Source organism: Symphalangus syndactylus, chromosome 2 (genome assembly GCF_028878055.3).
Source record: "Symphalangus syndactylus isolate Jambi chromosome 2, NHGRI_mSymSyn1-v2.1_pri, whole genome shotgun sequence".
Classification (NCBI taxonomy): domain Eukaryota; kingdom Metazoa; phylum Chordata; class Mammalia; order Primates; family Hylobatidae; genus Symphalangus; species Symphalangus syndactylus.
Window position 1 is genome coordinate 89,110,159 of NC_072424.2, and position 7,669 is coordinate 89,117,827.

A 7,669-nucleotide genomic window follows, 5' to 3' on the forward strand; every position below is an offset into this window, starting at 1 on the left:
TAAGTACATTTACAATGTTGTAGAACCATTACCATCCTTTTTTAAAATTTTATCATTGTTACATTAAAAAAAAATTTTTTTTTAGTGTTTTTGAAATACAGACAGGGTCTGGCTATGTTGCCCAGGCTGGTCTCATACTCCTGGCCTCAAGGGATCCTCCTGCCTCGTTTCCCAAAGCTCTGGGATTACACGCGTGAGCCACCACACCTGACCCAGTTTTACATTTTAGACATTTGCACTGCTTTAGATGTTTCTATTAAAAAGAATGCTGCTACGATCATTTTAGTAAACATTTTCTTGTACATTTCTGATAATCTCCTTAAGCTGGATTTCCTAGAATGGAATTACTAAAATAAGACAAATGAATACTTTTATGTTTTTTTAGTGCACATATGGTTTCTAAGATTTTCAGTCTAAGTAATGGATACAAAGATGTGATGCAAATGTGTGCATTTTTATCAAATTATAAATAAATGTCAATGACAGATATTTTTCATAATAAGAATTCCATCTTTGCTGATAAACTCGAGGGTAGGTATGTGCAGAGTCAGAGTATCAGGGTCTGCTTTCTGGCAGGGTGCTGTGGCCAGGGGTGTGTGAGTGTGCGTCAGGAGGGCTATGGAAAACAACCTTTGGAGCAGAGGTGTGTTGACGCTGGTGGGCAGGTGTGCAGATGGAATTAGGGAGCTACTGCCAGCAAGAAGCCTTCAGGCTGAATTGAGCACAGATGTGGCAGAGCACCATGAGATGCATCCCTCCCTCCCCACCAGCCCCTTACACTTTTGGCTGTTGGACTGTGCAGCAGGAGTAAGAAAATGAAAAATGCAGCACATGAGAACCAAGACAAGAAGCCCCTTCCTCCTATAATGTCCCTCTAGCATCCCATAGTGAGAAGTGTAACATTGTGCTCTCTGGAAAGGAGTCCACTCCATTATGGCAGAGCAGGTACTTAAGGCTGAATTTGGAACTGAGAGGCAATAAATTGAGAGCTAGCTGACATGAAGCCTAAAAGTTACTAACAATAGCTCATTTGAACCTCTTTGCCCTACAGTAAAATTTACCTCTTTACATGATTGAATATGGAGAAATTGGGATGGTCATTGCATGTTATGTGACACTCTTGATCTGATAACCACAGACACAGTACACTCAAGGATTTGTAGACAAAGTCAGAAAACATCACTCCTGGAATTTGGGGCAAATGTCACATTTTTAAACTAACAAAAACCAACTTTAAATGCATAGAAGTAACTACCTGTGGAAATCTGAGAAAATAACACAGAAATAAATGATTTGTAAGAATATTGGTCATAAAACTAGGGTGCTATCTAAATCTTAGCACAGGCCTAAATTAGCTCCCTGGAAGGAAAGACAGTGACTTAAAATCATAATAATGGAAGATAAACTAATGGAAAGACTTACAATTCAAAAGTCAAGGATATATATTTTTTCTTTTTATTTATTTTTTGTTCTTTCTTTGTGTTGGGGATATATATTTTTTAAAGAGTATTAGATGGTAAGAATTCATCAATATATTCCCCAAAACTTCTAAGATTCTGATTTTTTTTAACATAGCTAAAAAATTAGCTTGACAGTGGAAAAGAACAATTTATCCGGTTTCAAAACTTTAAGGACATACATAATCCCTTCTGCTTGAATTTTGCTTTCATAGAGGATCTTTTAATAAAATTGTTGGCAAACTATTTCTGGAAAGGGACAGATGGTAAATAGCTTAGGCTTTTTGGGCCATGAGGTCTCTGTCACTGTTACCCAACTCTGTCTTTATAGTGTAAACTCAGCCATAGATAATGTGTACATAAACAGGCATGGCTATGTTCCAATAAAACTTTATTTACAAGATCAGGATGTGGCTAGATATCGCCTGTAGGTGATAGATAGTTTGCTGACCCTTGTCTAACTTATCATTTGGCTTCCAGACCAGTCAGACTCACCAGGAAGTGGTGCCTTGGGAATGTTAGACATGGGGCATGTCACTCTGTTTAATTCCTATCTTGTAGGCCTGGTCATAACAGTCAGTTCTCTGGGAGCTAATCACTTCTGGATGAGCTAAAAAGAACTAGTAACTGAGTTCCTGACCTTAGAAAGCTGAGCTCTAAAGGGATCTAGCCTTGGAGTCTAGCCGGAGTAGCTAGCTGATATGTCTCATTCATTCATCATTCTTTTCCCCTTAATCTCTCTTCCTCTTTTTGTTATCTCTAAATGACAGTACCAATATACAGACTTCTATTTTTATTATTAATAGAATTTAATATGTACTACTCATCACAAATGAGTTTTTTTAGGTTTAATAACTATGGTCTCTATTTAAAATATTTGAGTATAAGAATGAGAGAAAATATTCCGTTATATCATGAAGACTTGTTACCTTCATTAAAAACACAAAACAATATTGTGAAAGATTATCTTGCTTCCTAATGAAATTATCATCAAAGAAGCCAGGAAACAGTTGGAAAAGTAAAAAGGGAGATTCAATAAAATTATTCAGTAATTTTTTAGATTGTATAATTAATGTTCTCTAATTGTCAAGAAACATAGTAATATTATAAACTATCTAGTGGCAACTGACATAATACAAACCATACATAAGTTTGAATTTATGAACATGCTATTTTGCATGCGAGGTCCATGTCCCTGCCTTAACTTTAACCACCGTGCCTCATTCTTTTTTTTTTTTGGAGACAGCGTCACTCTGTCACCCAAGCTGGAGTGCAGTGGTGCATTCTCGGCTCACTGTAACCTCCCCTTCCTGGGTTCAAGCGATTTTCATTTTGTACTTTTAGTAGAGATGGGGTCTCGTCATGTTGGCCAGGCTGGTCTCGAACTCCTGGTCTCAAGTGATCCACCTGCCTTGGCCTTCCAAAGTGCTGGGATTACAGGTGTGAGCCACACTGCCTGGCCACTACTCATTCTTGTGGTTTCTCAAGCCCCTTGTTTTGTCTTCTCATTTCCGCTTCTATTCTTCATCAGGCCCCTTTAACAACTCAATTTGACTGGTTCTTATCTATTGACTGCTTCAGCTCCCTCTCACTGGGCTCCCAGTAGGTCTACCCACTGAGACAATAGATAAAAAGCATTTGTATCTCAAGTCAAGAACAATGGAGCTGACTTCTGCTCAGCTTCCCAAGAGCTGGGTTGGGTAAACACTTTCTGCTGCACATAATTTCTCTGAAGAGGCCTGAAAGCTAGATCTAAGTTCTTAGGGCTATATTTTTCACTTTATTTTGGGCCCTTGCAATATCAAGGATAGTACCAAGTGGCGGCTTGGACTGCGGATGGTGGAGTAGTTTAGCTCATCCTAAATCTCCATTCAGGCTGGGCACAGTGGCTCACACCTATAATCCCAACACTTTTCAAGGCCAAGGCAGGTGGATCGTTCAAGCCCAGGGGTTGGGGACAAGCCTGGGAAACACAGTGAAACCTTGTCTACACACACACACACACACACACACACACACACACAAAATTAGCCAGGCATGGTGGTGTGTGTCTGTAATCCTGGCTACTCAGGAAGCTGAGCTGGAAGGATCAATTAGGCCTGGGAGGTCAAGGCTGCAGTGAGCCGTGATCACACCCCTGCACTCCAGCCTGGGTGACAGAGTGAGACCCTGTCCCCCCACCAAAGAAAAACCTCACAAAATCTCCACTAGTCCCCTCCCCTCAGCCATTCTAAATAAATTATTCTTAGATGTCTACAATGGAATTTGCAGTAAATCTTTTTATGTCCTGTTTGGATATGACAGTTTTGTTAAGGAATTAATAAAACAAAAGCTGGGCACAGTGGCTCACACCTGTAATCCTAGCTACTCAGGAAGCTGATGTGGGAGGACTGCTGGAGCCCAGGAGTTTGAGGTTGCGATGAGCTATGACTGCACACTGCATTCCAGCCTGGGAGACAGAGTGAGACCCTGTCTCAAAAAGAAAAAAAAGAAAGAGGGATTATTAAGACATCTTATTTACTTATAAACTTTCAAATAATTATGTAAAATGTAACTTTGAACGATAACCCCAATCTGGGGTAAAGGGGAAAATGGTACTACAACACTAGTTCCGAGTTGCTTTTTTACCTTCAGGACAAAAATGAGAGTAAGGGACAGTTTTTGTTTGTTTGTTTGTTTGTTTAAGAGATAGTTTTAAATTATTAAGTTATTTGCTGCTCTTATCAAATTTAGAATTATAAGCAACCTCAAAGATCATCTAGTTCAACCCATGCATTTGGAAAGTAAGGCTAAATTACATAATTATTCAAGAATATGTGCTTGATTCTATATGTCCAATGTCTTCTCCATAGGAAGTTATAGTTGGTCACTCCTGCCTTCTTGAATTTTTGTTTACACCATACACACTCTCCTGATTTTCCTCTTATCTTAGTCTTCTTTGCAGGATACTCCTCATCTTTCGCACCTTTATATATGAGATGTGTTCAGGGCTTAGTCCTTGATCCTCTTCTATTAATATCTATACTTACACTTTAGGTGATCTCAACTGGTCTCATGGTACTAAATATCATCTACATGTTGATAGCTCCCAGTTTGTATCTATTGCTCTGATCCTTCTACTTAACTGGATATCCAGCTGTTCACTTGAGACCTTCATTTAATTATCTAATAAATACCTTAATCTTAACATGTTCAACCTGAATTCCTGATTTTATTCCATGTCCAGGACAATTCATGCTCATTCCATAATCTTTTCCATCTGATCCACTGCTCACCAGTTGCTCAGGTCAAAATACTTGCAGTCATCCTTGATATTCCTTCTATCATACACCCAGCCCATTAGCAAATGCTGGGTTTTTTTTATCTTCAATCGATTTCCCAAATCTGACCACTCTGACCACCTACACAAATCTAGCCTAATCAGTTAACTTCCTAATTAGGTCTCTGTTCTCTCTGCTCTTCATCTTGCCCTTCTCCCCTGGAGTACTCTTCCACGTGCATCCAGAAAGTCTTTAACATAAGGCCTTGCATGATCAGGACCTTACTTGCTCTCCTGTGTCATTTTCTACCAACTCTCTCTTCATGCTGCTCCAGCCGCTCTGGCCTTTTTAATTTTTCCCACACACCAAGTTCATTCCTGCGGTGGGATCCCTGCACCTGCTGTTCTCTCCAGAATGCTCTTCTTGCATGGCTGGTTCCCTCACTTGTTAGGCTTCTGTTTACATGTCACTCACCCTCACAGGAGCCTTCCCCCAGCACTACCTTGATCTAAAATAAACCCCTGTCATCACTTTCTATCCCGTTTATCCTGCTTTATTTTTCTTTAGAGAACTTACTACTATCTGACATCGTATTACAAATGTATGTCTTCATTGTCTATCCACAAGGGCAGGAATTTTGTCTGTTTTTTCACTGTTAGAGCAATGCCTTGCTCATCTTAGGTATTCAATAACTAGTGACTAAATACATGACCAAGTATTCAGTCCTTTGAGTAAGTGGCCTCCTCTACATACAGACGGAGGAAGATCATTCTGCTTAGAGGGCACTGAAAACCATAAAGTGGTTTCCTTTTTTATGTAGATGATCCTAATTGCTTCTGAAGCACTCTTAAAAGAAACACGAGGCTGTTTTTGTTCTCATAGCACCTACAGTTGCCATGTTCTCACTTTTGGTTGCATTGTTTTTATTTTCTTAATCTCTGATCTTGGTTATTAATAGGACAGTCAGCAAAGATTGTATCTGATCAATACAGCATAGGATACCCGTATGTTTGGTAAAGTCAAAGAATGCTGTAGACGTAAATGTTACAGTGAATCCAGTTAAAATTCTACCAGCCTGGGCAACACGGCAAAACCCCATCTCTACAAAAAATACAAAAATTAGCCAGGCATGAGGCACATGCCTGTAGTCCCAGCTACTGGGAGGCTGAGGCCGGAGGATTGATTGAGCCCCGGAGGTCGAGGCTGCAGCGAGCCATGATCATGTCACTACACTCCAGCCTGAGTGACTGATCAAGACTGTCAAAAAAAAAGAGAAAGAAGAAAGAAAGAAGAAAATTTTAAGTTTATACCTTTTAAAAAAGGAAACTTAAAAATCAGTTTTTATTTTTAATAAAACTGATTTTATTAAAAATAAAATCAAGTTTAAAATTAAATTTAAATTTAAAATTAAAATCAAGTTTTAATTTTAATAAGATAAATAACTTATTCTATCAAACATCACCAATGTCAGATCATTTCAACATCATTTCTAACTTTTCAAAGTACATAGCATAAACCGTAAAAGTTGTCTAACTGAAATTAAATTTTCGTGAGAGATGGTTTTAATAGACTGGGTTTTTAGCAGTGAAGTTAAAGAATGATAGTTTAGTATACAGAAAGAAACAGTTATGGTGACACTTAGTTCTTCATGATGCACTGTAAGCACAAATTGGATATCATATGATAAGTAAAAAGGATGGTCCTTCTGGCAAATAAAAATTAAATAGGTCCTCACAGTGATATGCAGTCTCCAAACATGATCTGTCTAATTTCTGTCTCTCACCCAAAGTAAAAAGTTAAGCTGAAAGATTAAAACCTGCCTTCTTGTAACTGTTTCACAAATACACCTAGATAGTACCAGATTAGTGAAAAAAATCCAGATATTTTCCTTTCAGATAAATTAAGTCATATACATTGTAAAATACTTATTTTTTAAGAGAATCAATAAACCTATATTTATTTTCAGTAGAAAATGTGGCTCATAAACACTTTTATTTCTCTGAAATTGCCTCTCAAGAAAAAACTTGATCCTCACAATTGATCTAAGAGAAATCTGCATGAAGCAATGCTGTAGTTTATGCTGTTTTTTTTTTTTTTTTTTCTCAAAGGTGGTGGGTGACCTCTGGAGGCAACTGGAAAAAATATCCTGCTGCTTTCAGGAGTGAAGTGGGGAATGAAGAATCAGAAAGTAGATCTTTCCATTTAGAAAAGGCTTTTTTTTTTAATGTTTAATCAGGGTGAATTAAAATATTTAATTTAAAAATGGCTTTACTGAACCTCAATTCAGTTAGGTAATAGTTATTCAGTATGTAATACAATGTTAGGGGAGAGACATATTACACTCATAGTTTCAATCTCATTGAGTTTATAATCTACTAAGGAACTGAAGATAAGTGCTAAAAGAACTGTAACAGGAGGTAAAACCTGTGACAAGATTTAGCAGCAGCACAACTATATAAGAATTAGTGAAACTAAACCAGCCTCAAGGCTAAAAGGCAGGTCAGAAAAGCCTGACACCAAAGTAGGTTTTTTTTTTTTTTTTTTTTTTTTAAACAAGGATTCTCCAAAGATAGGTAGAAAACGTCCTGGTTTGGTGTCATTAGTCTACTTCAGCCCCTCTCTCACTGATTACAACTAAAAGACTCATGACAAAATACAAATGGCAACCACCTGCAGACTCTGAAAAGTAAATAAAGAATTGAGGTAGGGAGTCAAAACTTAGAAACCTGCAAGGGGATGAATTTCCTGGCTTTTTTCTTCTTTTCTTGTGGTTTGTCCTGAGGAGAGACCCCAGCTAGGAACTGTTGGCTGGCATGGGTAGCTAAAACTCGAATAGAAATCCCATCTTTCTGTGCTGAAAGGAAATAACTGTTAGCCCAGAACTCTATTTTCAGTGAAAATATTTTCAGGAATCAAACTGAAATAAAGACATTCTCATATGAAGGAATGCCA